Raw genomic sequence first — 15,961 nt, 5'->3', positions numbered from 1 at the left:
TGTATAAGTAATAACCTTTTCATTTTGCATCAATACACAACCCATACCTGTTCCTAAAGCATCTATGGTAAGTTTATCTTTCAAGGTTTGGAAGCTTCCTTCACATTTAATATTTCATTCAAATTTTACCCATTTTCTCAGGAGTCTGGTCATTGGTTATGTTATATGGGAAATATTTTGAATAAACATTCGATATATTCTTACAAGTCCAAGGAAACTACGGATGTCCATAATATTTTTGGGTTGTTTTCATTCCAATATAGCTTTTAGCTATTATTTAAATGAAATCTATTCATAAAAATCAACTTACATAATTCAAAGATTTTAAATCTATGATTTACAACTAAAGTAGTTACCTTGGTTGGGTCCACGAAAATTCCATCCTTTAAGATTACGTATCTCAAGAATATAACTTTCTTGAGCCAAAATTCGTACTTAGAGAATTTGACATACAATTGATTCTTTTGTAGAGTTTTTATAGTGCTTCTCAAATGTTCACGATATTGCTATATGCTTTCAAAATATATCAAAATGTCATCAATGAAGATGATCACAAATATATCTACAAATGGCCTCAACACTCAATTCATAAGATCCATAAATGTTGTTGGTGCATTTGTAAGTCCAAAAGGCATGACTATAAATTCATAATGCCTATACCTTGTCCAGAAAGATGTTTTAGAAATATCTTTTTCTTTGATTATGAGCTGATGATATCCGAATTTAAGATCAATCTTTTAAAATACTTTTACCTTCTGTAATTGATCAATTAGGTGTTCAGTACATGACAATAGCTATTTATTTTTTATTATGACTTGATTGAGCAATCTGTCATCTATACATAATCTTAATGACCTATCCTTTTTCTTTACAAATAGTATTGGTGCTTCCCAGAGGTGACATGCTTGGTCTGATAAATCCTAGCTCCATTAATTCCAATAATTGCTTTATCAATTCTGTAAGTTCTGTTGGTATCATTCTATAGGAAGCTTTAGAGATTGATGCAGTTTCAAGATGTAATTTAATATCAAATTTGATCTCTCGGTGCAAAAGAAATCCTGGTAATTCTTTTAAAAAAATATCTAAAAATTCATGAATCACATCCAGGCTTTCAATAGAAATGGTTATTGGCTTGGCCAGAGTGATATTTACTAAAAATATTATATATCCATTCTTTAAATATCTTTGAGCTTTTAATGAAGATATAACCCAGTTCTTTAGAATAAAATTGGATAACTTGAATTCCACCTTAGGAATTCTGGGTCGATAAAATATCACCTTACCTTCCTGGCATAATACTCGGGTACAATAATGATGTAACCAATCCATGCCCAATATGACATCATAATCCATCATATCAAGTAGGATTGGATTAGCAGGTAAATTTTGTCCTTCAATATTTACTTCTAAATTTGGCAAGTATGACAAACAAAAAAATTTATACCCTACAGGGTTAATCACTTTCAATGTATAGTTCAATGGTTTGATGGGTATATACAGTAAAGTAACAAACTTTTCAAAAATAAAGGACTGCATCAAACCGCAATCAAATCAAATAAGTGTAGCATGTCCAACAATAAATAGAATGCCTTGAATTAGGTCACCTTTAGTAAGTTGTTCAGCAATAGTAGCATAAACATGACCTGTTGATCTTTGTTTTAGTGATTGTTTCTGTTGTTGTTGTGGTTCTTGTTGCTGATATTGGGATTGTTGTTGGGGTTGGGGTCTATTAATACCCCTCATACGTTCATTTGCCTCCCTTTTGTGGGAGTCTTTGATAAAATGACCGATCTTACCACAATATAAGCAACCACTAGTTATCTAGGGACAAGGTTGTCCTACATAGAATCAATAGAATTTCTAACATGCCCCAGCTGGTTGTTGTTGTGGTGGCCGGGCTACAAACTGTTATCTCAGCCTTTGAGCAGGAGGAACAAACTTTCTCTCTTCAATATTTTTCTTAGGCCTTTAGATTGAGGTGACACTGTAACAAACTTGTATTTTTGGGTCTCTTCTCACTTTTCTTGTAGTAATGTAGTCACTTCAATGGGTTTTTTCTAGCGTTTTTGGTCTACTAGTAAATACTATGGTTCAAAATGTTTCCCTTAGTCTCCTGGCAAATTTCATTGCTTGTTCATCTTTTGTATCATATACGTGTGGGCAATACTTCTCCAAATATTGAATTTAGTGATGTACTAGAGCAATGTCAGTCCTCCTTACTGCAACTCAAGAAATTCTCACATTTTGTGACTCCTCTTATGTTTGAAAAAGTAGGCATCATAAAAGATTTCTATAAACTATTCCCAAGTAACTAGTCCATTTTCAAATTTGATTTCCAGGGTGGATGCCCACCAACGTTCTGTATCTTTTCTCAAGCGATACACTTCAAAGTCTACCTTGCGATATTCGAGAACGGTCAAAATGCGAAAGATCTTTTTAATCTCTCGTATCCAAGTTTTAGCAACCTCAAGATCCGTCTTTCTCGTGAATTTAGGTGGATCTAATTTAAAAAGTTTCTCATACAAAACTTCATTTTGGTTATGATAAGCTTCCAAAGGTATGTCTGATACTTGCCTATTCTGTGCTTGATCCCTTATGGCAGTGGCTAGATTATTGAGAGTTTTTATAACAAACTTTCGTTGATCAGTCAGTTTATTCGGTCAAATCTTTTGTATTTGGTGAGACATCCCTAGATTTATAAGTTGATAAATGGAAGCAATTAGACTAGAATTAAAGAAAGATGAAGGTAAAATTTATACATATTGACAAATGTATAACAAGTTTTAAATATACATAAAGTCACATATCAAGTATGTATTCAACAAAAGAAAATCTTATGGATGATTAAGAAACTGTTTTAGATATTCTTTCATGTTTTTCATACTGTTTGGTCGATGAGAAGACTCCAAAATGTCTTGCTCTGAGGGGCATACCTATCTTATAGGGGTTTCATTACATAAACAACATTTATAATTTCTTCTAGAATTATAGACGGGTAGAGTTGGGGTATTGTTTGGAGAATCTGGTGAATGAATAGGTAAGACAGAGTTATAAGGGGGTAAGGCTAGTATAAAGGCTAAGGTGGTTACAAGTTTCTTACCAATTGGTGAGTCTAAAGAAATCATTATAAGGGTAGGTGAAAGTACGAGATTCCTTACATGTGAGGATTGGTCCGAGAACCTTGAGTTGCTTGTTGCCTCATGTCATAACCTTGTTTTAATTGGCATTCATGAACTACATGTCTCGTTTCTCCATAAAGCATACAATCTTTCAATTTTAAGGGACAAATTTGTGTTGGATGTACTGGCAGACATCTACGACATCTTTTCAATTCTTAATTGGCGATCAACCACTGGATTTGTTGCTCCATGATATGTATGATATCTTGTTATACTATTATAGTTTCATTTAAGGCATGAGTGACCTTAGCCATGTCTTCGGGAGACATCTACTAAGAGAGAATATTTTAATAATTCTACTACTAATAACACTCTTCATAGGTAGGGCCCTCTTGATCTTGGGGAGGAGATTTTATCTTTGACATACTCCAACTTGGATTTCTCACTAAGAAATAGGGTGGCAACCTTTGACCATCCGAGATAGTTGAGAGGAACTGTGGTGATTTTTAAGGTACAATTTTGTTTTTGAACAATCACTTTGGACATAGCCAAAGTGTGGTGTTCAACATCATACCACTACAAGAAAAACATTAATTAGCGACAGAAATTTGTGACAGAAATAATTCATCGCAAATTTATGATAGATTAGCTAGAGAAAACTAGCCGTCCCTAAAATTAGAATTAGCTGCATAATTAGCGACGAAATTTTTTTGTCTCCAAATCCGTCGCTAATTAGCGACAAAAAATTCTATCTCAAACTCCATCGCAACTTAGTGACGGATGAGCGGCAAAATATTTTTGTCGCTACTTCGTCGCTAATTGGCGACAGATTAGGAGACAGATTTTTTTGTCGCTAATTTCCCTATAAATCCCTAATGCGAGGCCCTTTCTTTTTTATTCCTCGCATGCAGTCACCTCTCGCCGCTTGCCGACCGAGTTCTTTCCTTCCGCCGCCCGCCGACCAAGTAACTTCTTCCCTCACTTCGTCTCTCTCGTCGTCGTGTGCCGCCGCCAACCACCGACCATGAACCCTCACTTACCTTCCCAGAAACCTCTCTCCTTCTGTCGATCATCGTGTGCCACCGCCAACCGTCGTGTGCTACCACCGACCATCGACCATCGTGTTACTTCTTCCCTCACTCCATCTCTATCGCCGCTGTGTGCCACCGCCGACCCTGAACCCTCACTCACCTTCCCCGAACTCCCTCTCCTTCTGCCGATCGTCGTGTGCCACCGCCGACCACAAACCGCCGTGTGCCACTGCCGACCGTCGTGTGCCACTGTCGACCACCGACCACTGTGTTACTTCTTCCCTAACTTACATTGTCGAACCCTCTCCCTCGCTCGACTCTCATAGTCAAACCCTCATTCACCTCTCTAGGTAACCTCTCACCCCCTCTCTCTTTCTCCTGTGTCTTCTTCTCCTTCTGTTTCTTTTATGTCGATCGACAGGGGCCTGTTGTTCTTCCCTGCCGACAAACCATGGCTGGCCAGCAGAGGCTTAAGGCCCTGCCAATTTTTTCAATAGGTTGGCAGGGTAGACACCCCATGCTGCCTGTAAAAAAAATTTCAATGGGGGCTTTGGGCCCCTGCCTCATTTTTCTTGGTTTTGAGGGAGGGGCTCAACCCCTTCCCATTTCTCCTTCTTGGTAAGGGAGGGGTCGAGACCCCCTCCCTGTTGCTTGAGTTATAAGGGAGGAGTTCGGCCTCTCCCCCGTACCTTCTTTGTTTTCATTCGGTTGGCAGGGGGCGGAGCCCCCTGTCCTTGGTTCTTTTAGTCAGCAGGGTGCAGAGCCCCTCCGCCCCCTGTCCACTTTGTTTCTTCGATCGACTGTTGTCTTTTCTCGTCTGGCAGGTAGGGTGAAGCTTTTACCTGAGTGGTTCTTCTGCCAATAGGGGGAGGGGGCTTTACCTCCTGTCGTGTTCCCCTTTCGTCAGGCAGGGCATGGCGAAGCTCACTACCTGTGTATTTATCTTTGGCTGACAGTTTTTGTCATTGCAGGTGCATAGTAGAGCAAAATGCGTGATGCTTAATGCTAAGCATTGTATGTGGCTTAAAATGTCATGCGAAAAGAAAGAAGAAAAATATAAATACAAAAGCATGCAAATCGGGTAAATACCCGTGGTGAGTAAGTGATGCAAGCACATCACAAGTTATTTACTTTCCTGGATGCAACACTTTCCTGCTCACACACTCACTTAGTTATGGATATCTAGGACTGTTTTGCTAGAGTTCAGATTCCATGCTAGGCATGGTAGTAGTTAGGGGGATATTGGAGTGTGTTTGTTGTAGGCACATGCTTGACATTATTATGATATGAATGATTGAATGTATTGCAATATTTGATGTGACTGTATGCATGCTTGAATGAAGTTATTTTGGATTTGATTATGCATTCCATGTGAAATTGTATCATGAAAACATGCTTAAATTGAATGTATCACATTTGTGAATGTGATTTTATCTTTCTAAATATCTTTATGATTTGTATAAATATGATATAATGGTGTTATACACGAAAATATTGAATTATCAATGCATGCATAATAATTCATAGAATTGCATTTCATGTTAAACATGTTTGTGGTAGAGAGGGGAAGAAAATTTGTGCTTTAATTGAAACAAAAAAGTGCTTAACAACAATCAACAAACAAGAATTTCTAAAAGATTTTTAAACCACATAGCAGTCTTATGATTCTCTTTTAACTAATTAGGATAATATTCGTAACATCATAGGACAAAATGGCTGTAAACCATGAATGAATATACTGTAGGATAGTTGACAATGAGGTATCACTTGAATATATGAATGGTGTTGACAGTTTTATTGAATTTGTAACGAAAAGTGTCAGTACAGTGGATCCCACAGGTCGGATCAGGTGCCCCTGCACGATGTGTAAGAATAATCGATTTGTAGAACCTCATGACGTTAGACATCACCTATAAAAAAAGGGTTTTGTGAGTGACTATCAGAATTGGATACTTCATGGTGAAGAATTTTAGAATAATTTTGATGCACGGGTGGATGTGGTACACGATAATCCATATATGGATTTGATATTGATATCGCAGGACTAAAACTGGGTTATGCTATGAGTCCTAGTGATGTACCAACTGGGGTAGAGGAAGAAGCAACAAACAATGTAGATAGTAGATTTTATGACTTACTTAGAGATGCTGATGAGCCACTTTAGAATGGTTGCGAGAGACACACTATCTTGTCTGCAGTTCTTCAACTATCGAATTTGAAGTTTGAGTATAATTTGAGTCAATCATGTTTTGACCATCTGTGCTCTATTATGAAGGGTATGTTGCCCAGAAATGAGAAATTGTCACAAAATTTTTATTGTGCGAAGGTTATGGTCAACGCTTTAGGTATGAGGTATCAAAAGATAGATGCTTGTACAAATCACTGCATGTTGTATTTCAAAGATCAAGAAAATTGCAGATCATGTCCATCATGTGGGCATCCTCGGTTCAAGCCAAAGACAAGAGGCAATAGTAGCAAAAGGTCAAAAGAAGTGTCATACATGTCGCTCTGCTACTTCCCTCTCACCCTTAGATTGCAACGATTGTATATGTCTTTGAGAACAACTAACCACATGAGATGGTATGCAAATAAAGTTCGACATGATGAAGACAAGATCACGCATCCTGTTGACGCGGAAGCTTAGAAGCACTTTGATCGTACTCATCAGACCTTCGCAATGGAATTGAGAAATGTTAGGCTTGGTTTATGTACAAATGGATTTAATCAATTTGGGGGTAGATCAACTCTATACTCGTGTTGGCCAATATTTGTCACCCCATACAACCTTCCTCCAAGCTTATGTATGAAGCATCAAAATCTTTTCTTGTCTCTATTGATCTCTGGTCTGACGTCTCCAGGCCAAAATCTTGATGTATATTTAAGGTCATTGATTGATAAACTGAAAATATTGTGGGATGACAGTGTTTTCATGTACGATGCCCACAAAAAACAAAACTTCAATATGAAGGTTGTTGTTCTATGGACAATCAGTGACTTCCCTGCATATGGTATGTTATCTGGTTGGAGCACACATGGGAGGTTGGCATGTCTGTACTGCATGGAGGATACAAAATCTTTTAGATTGACGCATGAAAGGAAGTTGTGCTGGTTTGATTATCACCGTTGATTTCTACCCAACGACCATCTGCTCCGACGATAAAAGAATGTGTTCCGAGCAGGCACAACTGAAATAGAAGGTTCACCTACACTATTGTCTGGCATAGAGATTTTAAGACAATTGTGATACTTTTCATATAGACCGACAAATGCCCGTAGTTCGACGTCCTTCTTTGGATTTGAGAAGGATCACAATTGGATAAATAAATCTATATTTTGGGAACTACCATATTGGCGGACCTTATTGATACGACATAATTTGGATGTAATGCATGTAAAGAAAAATGTGTTTGATAATGTGTTCAATACGGTAATAAATGTCAAAAGAAAAATGAAGGATAATCTGAAGGCTCGTATGAATTTAAAAGTAATATGTAAAAGACCAGAATTGGAACTCAAAGAATACAATAGCAAAATACTGAAACCAAATGCAAGGTACATGCTTGGATCAGATCAAGTAAAGAAGGCATGTCAATGGTTGAGACAATTGAGATTTTTATATAGATACCTCTCTAACATTGCTCAGGCTATGAAGATAGACAAGGAACAATTATATGGGTTGAAGAGCCATGCTTGTCATGTCATTATGCAACAGTTGATTCCCCTAGCATTTCATGATATGTTAGACAAACCTATATGGAGGGTATTATTCGAGTTGAGTAGATTTTTTAGAACATTGTGCGCATCAGAAGTTGTAGTAACTGAGGTAAAGAATCTCGAAGATTCTGTCGTCACTACTATTTGTCAGCTAGAAAAGATATTTCCGCCAACATTTTTTGATGTTATAGAATATGTGATCATACATTTGCCATATGAACTTAGGGTTGGTGGTCCTGTGCAATATCGGTGGATGTACCCATTTGAAAGGTATATTTTTTTATATATTTTTCTCTCTAATGCTATGGGGAATTTATTGTATTACAAGATGTATATTGTTGACAAATACATGTTTGACCTCAAAAAAAATGTTCAGAATAAAACAAGAGTGGAGGGTTCAATTTGTGAAGCATACACTTTAGAAGAGATTTTAAATTTCTCATCTATGTACTTTGAACCTCATATTCCAACACGTTACACTTGCCCACCTCGTAATGATGATGGAGAACAAGTTACTGTGGTTGACGAACTATCGATATTTAAACCATTTGGGCATGTCTTTGGCAGTTGTCGGTCAAGACTCTTGAAAGATCGAGAGCAAGACGCAACACAAATCTATATCCTTTTTAATTGCTCAGCGATCGACCCCTACATCGAGTAAGTATACTTAATATGTTATATTAAGTTCTCTATGTACATACATGGTTCGATAATCTAATTATTTGTTAAGTGCATGCAGTCGATTTTATCTGGTGTTACAAAGAGAACTTCCACATTTCACTAATTCAGAAGTACAGAAACAACATGAAAATAAGTTTGTGGCATGGTTGAAAGAGTTGGTAAGGATGATGACATGCATTCTTTCCGTGTAAACAACAATATGTTACTTAATTGGTTGTGATCACAGTCATTGTTTATGCTTGTAGGTCCTCCATGGTGATGTTAATGACCAAGAAATATGTGATTTAAAAAATGGTTCGACCAAAGTTGTGTAATGTTACAATGGGTATATCGTAAATGGTTATCAATTCTATACAAAAGACTACGGTGTAAACAAGTCAACGATGAATAGTGGTGTGTATCAAGGGTAGCAACTACGGTGAAAATGAACATGACTACTACGGTGTTATAGAAGAAATAATGGAGTTGCCTTATGCGTAATAATAGGGTAACTTTATTCAAGTGTCATTGGTTTGATCTCACAACAACAAGAGTCGACAAAGCCTCAGTCATTGTGGAGGTGAACCATAAATCAAGGTTTGGAACATATGAATCATTCATATTAGCCTCGCAAACTCAACAAGTTTACTATACTTTATATCCGAATACAAGGAAGTCAGATATAAATGAATGGTGGACAGTTTGCAAGGTGAAGTCTAAATTATACCCTAAGTATGATCAGTTATAGGAAGACAAGATTGCTGAAGAGGGTGATTACTATCAATCAGATGATATGTATGACTTCTTTTATGGTCACAATGTCACACATGGTCTGCATGTCACATCTACATTGTCTGATGGCACACGTATTGAAGAATGTGATCCAAATGATATACCAACTGGATGGGCGCCCAATGAAGAAGAAGATGAAGTTGACGAAGATGAGGAGGAGGAGGAAGAAGAAGAATATGAAAGTCAAACAAGTGATGAGGAAGCATACTCGAGCTAGTGAAATACATCTTGTAATACATACCACATCACTTTCTGATATGCTCTTATGTTTATATTTCGAAGACCATGCTAGTCATGGTTGTAGTTAGCGAGATATTGGAGTGTGTTTGTTGCAGGTACATGTTTGACATTGTTGTGATATGAATGATTTGAATGTATTGCAATATTTGATGTGACTGCATGCATGCTTGCATGAAGTTATTTTTTATTTGATTATGTATCCATATTCATGAAATTGCATATCATGTTACATTTCATGCATACTTATCATGTACATGCACAATCCATGCATAGTTATAAAACTGATTCATGTAGGACCTTTAAATCTTTACATTTCATGCATATGTCATGTCCATGATAAGATCAAGAGTTATGTAACTGATCCAAATAACATTTTTATTTGTTAGAATATGATTCATGGAGGTCACAGTGGTCGAACACCTAGTGGTCGAGGATCAAGTGGAGGCCGTGATAGTCAGTCTCAGCCTTCGTCTTCACGTAATGCTTCGATAGATATATCATTTAAATAATTGTATACTTGATTAGTTTAAATGTGCATTGTGTGAATTTTTAACTCATTTTTCTATAGATGATGTTTCACCGCACATGACCCACCTACACCAGCTATTCATACACATCACGAGACAACACCGAATGCAAGGTTTTCTCAGTCTGACATACGACAACTCATTCAAATAATGTATATCGATAGTCGACCGTAAGTATTTCATTTTCACTTATCCAATACTTATCTTATAAATAGTGCATATCGATAGTCGATTGTTAATGTATATCAATTCATATGCAGCGCGAGATTCGAGCCACAAGAAGTAATACGAGAAATTAGGCAGTCACTAGTTCAGCATCTTCCAGGACCGGTCGCTCAATGGAAAGAGTACCCGAAGGAGGTATTGGATAGATTGTGGTCTTCATTCATGGTGTACAATCATTTATCATAGCTAATATATTTCATATTTAATTTTTTGTTATAGTCATGTGTACTAACTTTCTGAAATTATTTGTAGGCTTCAAATTGCTTCGCGTCTGTGAAGGAGGCGCAGTACGCGAGGTGGGTGTGATAGAAGGTGACTGTCAGTCAATTTGCTGACATGCTGCATAATATGAAGACTGTAACAATAAAAACATCTGGTGAGATAGATGATCCACTGCAGTGGAAGGGCCATGACCCTCCTACTATCAGGTCAGATTATTGGGATGCAATGTGCGACAAGTGGGCGGGCCATGAATTTTGAAATCGCTCAACAAAGGCTGGACAAAACTGAGCGAAGATGCTCATCTACACATAGGTGTATCTAGGACTTTTGGGAGCCACCAGAAGAAAATAGTAACTCATCAATATATATTGTCAAATTTTTAAGTATTGTTGCATACTTTTTAATTGATTTTTTTATCATTTAACCTCACAGGAAGCAGAAAAAGGTGGCATTGTGCCTTACAAGGATGTGTTTATTAAAACACATAAATGTAAGAGCACGAAAGAGTTCATATCAGAGAAGGCGAGAGCGACAATGGTATGTATTTATTATATTAATAAACATTGCAATAGACAAGTTATTATGAATTACATTATCATAAACATTGTAATTCTTAATTATTAATTCATACTGTAATCATTACTTTGTAGGAGTCATACGAGCAGCAGATGGTATGGCGATATGGCGATGACTCCATTCAGCATCCGCCTTTTGATCTTGCAGTATGAGTGACTGCAATCGATAAACCAAAAAAGGGTCGTGTTCGGGTTTGAAAGTAATATGAACAAAACACCAGTCGTTACCTCCTCCAGCCAGGGCTCTCAGAGTTCTGCCGTCAGCATCAACTCCCAACGTCCGATTGACCCTGCTAATTCTTGGGATGGTGTCCGCTAGCTTGTTAAGGACACAACGCACAACTTTTTACATGAAGTCATTTTTGACGTTGTCTGTAATGAGTTGTGCAGCTTTTTTCGGGATAGGAGAACTTCGTCTGCAGGTGCCCGTCTGGTATGAAAGTTTTATGTCATTTGTTTCATGTCGTTAGATTTCAAGCTAGTATATGCATGAATTTATCACATATGAGCATGATTTTATCACTATGAAAGTTTTTTGACTGCCTTATAACACATATATGCATGATTGAATCACTATGAAAGTTTTTTGACAACCTTAGAACACATATATAAGCATGATTTCATCACTATGAAATTGTTTGACTGCCTTATAACACATATATGCGTGATTGAATCACTATGAAAGTTTTTTGACAACCTTAGAACACATATATAAGCATGATTTTATCACCATAAAATTGTTTGACTGTCTTATAACACATATATGCATGATTGAATCACTATGAAAGTTTTTGACAACCTTAGAACACATATATAAGCATGATTTTATCACTATGAAATTGTTTGACTGCCTTATAATACATGTATGCATGATTGAATCACTATGAAACTTTTTTGACAACCTTAAAATACATATATAAGCTTGATTTCATCACTATGAAATTTTTTGATTGCCTTATAACACATATATGCATGATTGAATCACTGTAAAAGTTTTTTGACAACCTTAGAACACATATGAGCATGATCGTTTGCATTGTCACAGGCCTATTTTCTTCAATGAGCCAGTGCGGCACGATGATCCTTTCTCACTGCCGCAAGCCTACTTGTCAACTCGCTTGCTGATCACAAAAGCTTGTAATCAGAGTGCAAGAGAGCAAGAGAGAATAGAGGGAGAGAAATTGCAATCACAAGAAGCAATCACAACGAGGGTGAACAAAAGAAAGCTCAACGCATTTACTTCATTCACAATTTTGCCACTAGACTATTACAATTCAAGTATACGGGTTGCCCCTTCAGGGTATTGATTCACCTGAACTGGGCAGCTTACATCAGACTCAACAAAAGCAAAACAAACTCTAAGTGCAACCATGCAATGTAAGTCGCAAGGGAACATGCATAATCCTATTACTAATTATTCAATAGGATTTTTTTATGAGAGCAGTGCATGAGAGTAAAACAAGTGAATTTCATCATCTGACATTCGAAGATGTGTTGGAGTCAATGGAGAAAGAAGTGGCTTCTCAATCATCTCCATCTCTTGGTGATAAGAGGATGACAACTTTAAGCTCAATCAATCCTATGGAAAGTGATATCAGTACCCACATACATTCCTTGGATGAATTCTGTAGATGCGCTTTTGCACTCATGGTGGTTGAGCGGTTGTGTTATGAGGAAGCTTGTGAAAATAAAGAGAGGGAAAACTCTATGAAAGAACAGTTGCATGCGATCAACAAAATGGGAGCTCACGGTACCACTTGGGAAGAATCCATTGGTGTGAAATGGGTGTATAGAGTGAAATTTGATGTCGAGGGAAAGGTACAAAAATACGCTGGCGGTGAAAGGCTGTATAAATGTAGACAGGAACAATATGATTTTAAGGGATACTCGGACTAGCTCGGACTAGCTCTACAGCATTGTTCAAGGTCGGTTACAGACAGGGCAAGAAGCAAATGGCCTGGTAACCAGCTAGATTGGGTTGGCTGTCGTCGTGCGATTACTTAGCTCCAGCCTGTCCCTTGCATGTTATGTATCTCTGTTACTGTTTGTGCCTTTTTTCCTGTCTTTACTTTGGAAAGCTTTCATTTGCTTCTTTCTTAGCTGTAGTGTTTTAGCAACCAAATGGTTTATCATCGTTTGGTTGCTTTTTTCTGCTTCAATATTATTATTCTTTAAAAAAAACTCTTATAACTAGATTTCAAACTAATAGAATTATTCTAGCAGTGCCAGCTCAAATGAAATGGCTTATATTTCAGTTTGATGTTAAATCTGCTTATTTGAATGGCTATTTGAATTAGGATGTGTGTAGAAATCTACAAGGGTTCATTGTGGAAGGCAAAGAAGAGAAGGTCAACAAATTAAAGAAGGCGTTCTACGGCCTTAAGCAAGTTCCAAGCTTGGCACATCCATCCAGTTGGATGAATAACTTCACCAAAATAATTTTCAAAGTAACAGTGAACTCACATTATATATGAAAGTGAAAGGTAATGATATACTTCTCATATATGTGTATGTGGATCACATTATATATATCTATCTATATAAATATATATATTTCTTCTATTGATCTCATTAATAATTTTGAGAGTAGCATCTCCACCGCTTGTCGTTTACTGCAACATGTCAAGCCATATGGATGAGGCGCAACCTAGAAGACATACACCAAAGATACAACAGAAATTTTCTAAAGGACGAAGCATATCGAACTCGAGCATCACTTCATTTGAGAAGCAGTAGCTAATGGCACGGTGGAGATCAAACATTGTTAAACTAATGACCAGTTTTAGCACCCAAGTAGGAGAAACGTAGTCTGACGCTCCACATTTTTTGTGGTTAAAACTTTGTAGGGAAATTGAAAGGGTATATTGCAGGGAATATGGTGTATAGGTGGAGTCATGAGTAGCAGTTTTTTAGGAAGGGATAGATAATTTTTAGTCAGTGTCAGCATGATAATTTTTAGTTAGTGTCAGCATGTGTGGTAGATGTTTTGGGTACCCTATGTTTCTGTTAGCTGAACTTTAGGTAGGTGCCTTCATGTTTTTAGGAAGTTCAGAACGTGGGATAACCTACCTATTCTTTGGCTAAAAATTCAGATATAACTTTGTTTTCTTTAAGGGTATCAACGGGTCGGGTATAGTGTCAAATAAGAAGACCCGATTAAGACCTAGGTCAGGACCCCAAAAGTCCGATTAATACATTGGACTCGGGTATAGTTTTTGAAATTTTATATCAGACCCGGACACTAACCGAGTTCATATTAAAACCCGCAATTTTTCAATGTAAAAATGTTAAACAATATTATTTTACCGGGTATGCACCCAGATGGGAGAGTGAGGATGACTCGGTGATCCTCAATAATTTTTACAAGAAACACTTATATATCGAAAACATGGTTGATGATCAAATCAATTTCTGGCATTATCAAATCAGCCACTAATTAAGCGACTCAATAGTTTCTTAATGTTATGTAAGAAGACCTATATATACTGTTCTTATCGTTATGAATTAAAAGTTCAAGTTATTAAAAATGATTGTCACGTAGAAGTGAACGAGATTAAAAATCGTATAACTTGAAGGCCGTATACTTTATCACCTCAATGGAACCACATTTCACCACAGATAGTGTGGACATACAACAGTTTGAGGCTCCAGATTGAGTCATCCATGTATCAGGAGCGTAGTATTCTTATTTAGTAACTTATCGTCTGATAAAACCATATACGTTTAACCAGTAGGTCGTCTTCCAACTTAAACCTTCAATACTTATATATAAATATACACAAGGAGAGCATAAAATGCTCGGTAGTACAAAACAAAAAGGAACAAAAGGCTCGCAGCAGTCAGAATTTCCAAAACAGACCAAGTTACCCCAACAAGTTTATTTTAGCTGCCTATATGCATTGGGCTCAGGTTCTTGATAATGATACCATATATGAAGATGCTTAGCTAGCTAAACCCTAATACATCTTTTCCTGTTCTGCTACTTCTTGCTTCTTCTCATAGTAATGAATCACCGCGGCACTGGAAAGCACGGCTAGAGTGAGTGCCTGTGCGTGCATCCTGCGAAGAAAGAAAGATAAAAAAAACAAAAGCATTTTTCAGAATGTAATTTGATGAGAAACAAATTCACCCCAATGCAGGTTGGTTGATTACTTGGAAAGAAAGAGAGTCTGTCTGTCTAAATTAGAGGCACAAGAAAACTCGGCCTCCAGTGGCAGCGGGCTTAGGGAGAAGTTTCTGACCCCTTCGTCTCACTGGTTGTGTGGGGGTCTTAAAATGGTGGGTTTCATAAAGGCTTGGATGACAGTGAACCCCAACCGGGGCCGAGGGGGAGGCCTCATAACAACAACAACAAAAAAAATAGAGGCACAAATGAAATATAACTGGAAAGAGTGACGATCAGTAAACAAGAACCAAACGTACCTAGCATGGATGAGGCGAAGGCTGGTCTTAAGGGGTGATCTCGTACCCGTGTACAAAAGGGAGCCACCCACAGCCGTTGCCCACAAAGTGCCTGTCAAGATAAATGCAACCATAGGCCTTTTTATCATTTTACATAAACAACAAGCTGAGGTATCATGAAGATGTAAAACATCCCATATAACCATGGTGGCTAGCTAAGCAGTGGAAGCATTGGTTTCCTTACCAATGCTAGCGAGTTTGTTCTCTAGAACCCAATCACGCACCGACTCCATGCTTTTCTTCTCAAACTTGAAGAGAGGATACTAGATTTCGACCTCTTGATGTTGCGAAGAAGAGAGGAAGGGGAAGTTTTTTTTTTTGGATGAATGAACGTAGTAAAGGTTGGTGGGGGTATTTATACATTATTGAGTGCATCAGTGGTGCCCACTGCCCCT

The sequence above is a fragment of the Nuphar pumila genome, chromosome 10 (assembly GCF_984573655.1).
Source record: "Nuphar pumila chromosome 10, dmNupPumi1.hap1.1, whole genome shotgun sequence".
In the NCBI taxonomy this organism is placed as follows: domain Eukaryota; kingdom Viridiplantae; phylum Streptophyta; class Magnoliopsida; order Nymphaeales; family Nymphaeaceae; genus Nuphar; species Nuphar pumila.
The sequence above is the reverse complement of the archived record's forward strand: the minus strand, read 5'-3'. Positions refer to the sequence as shown.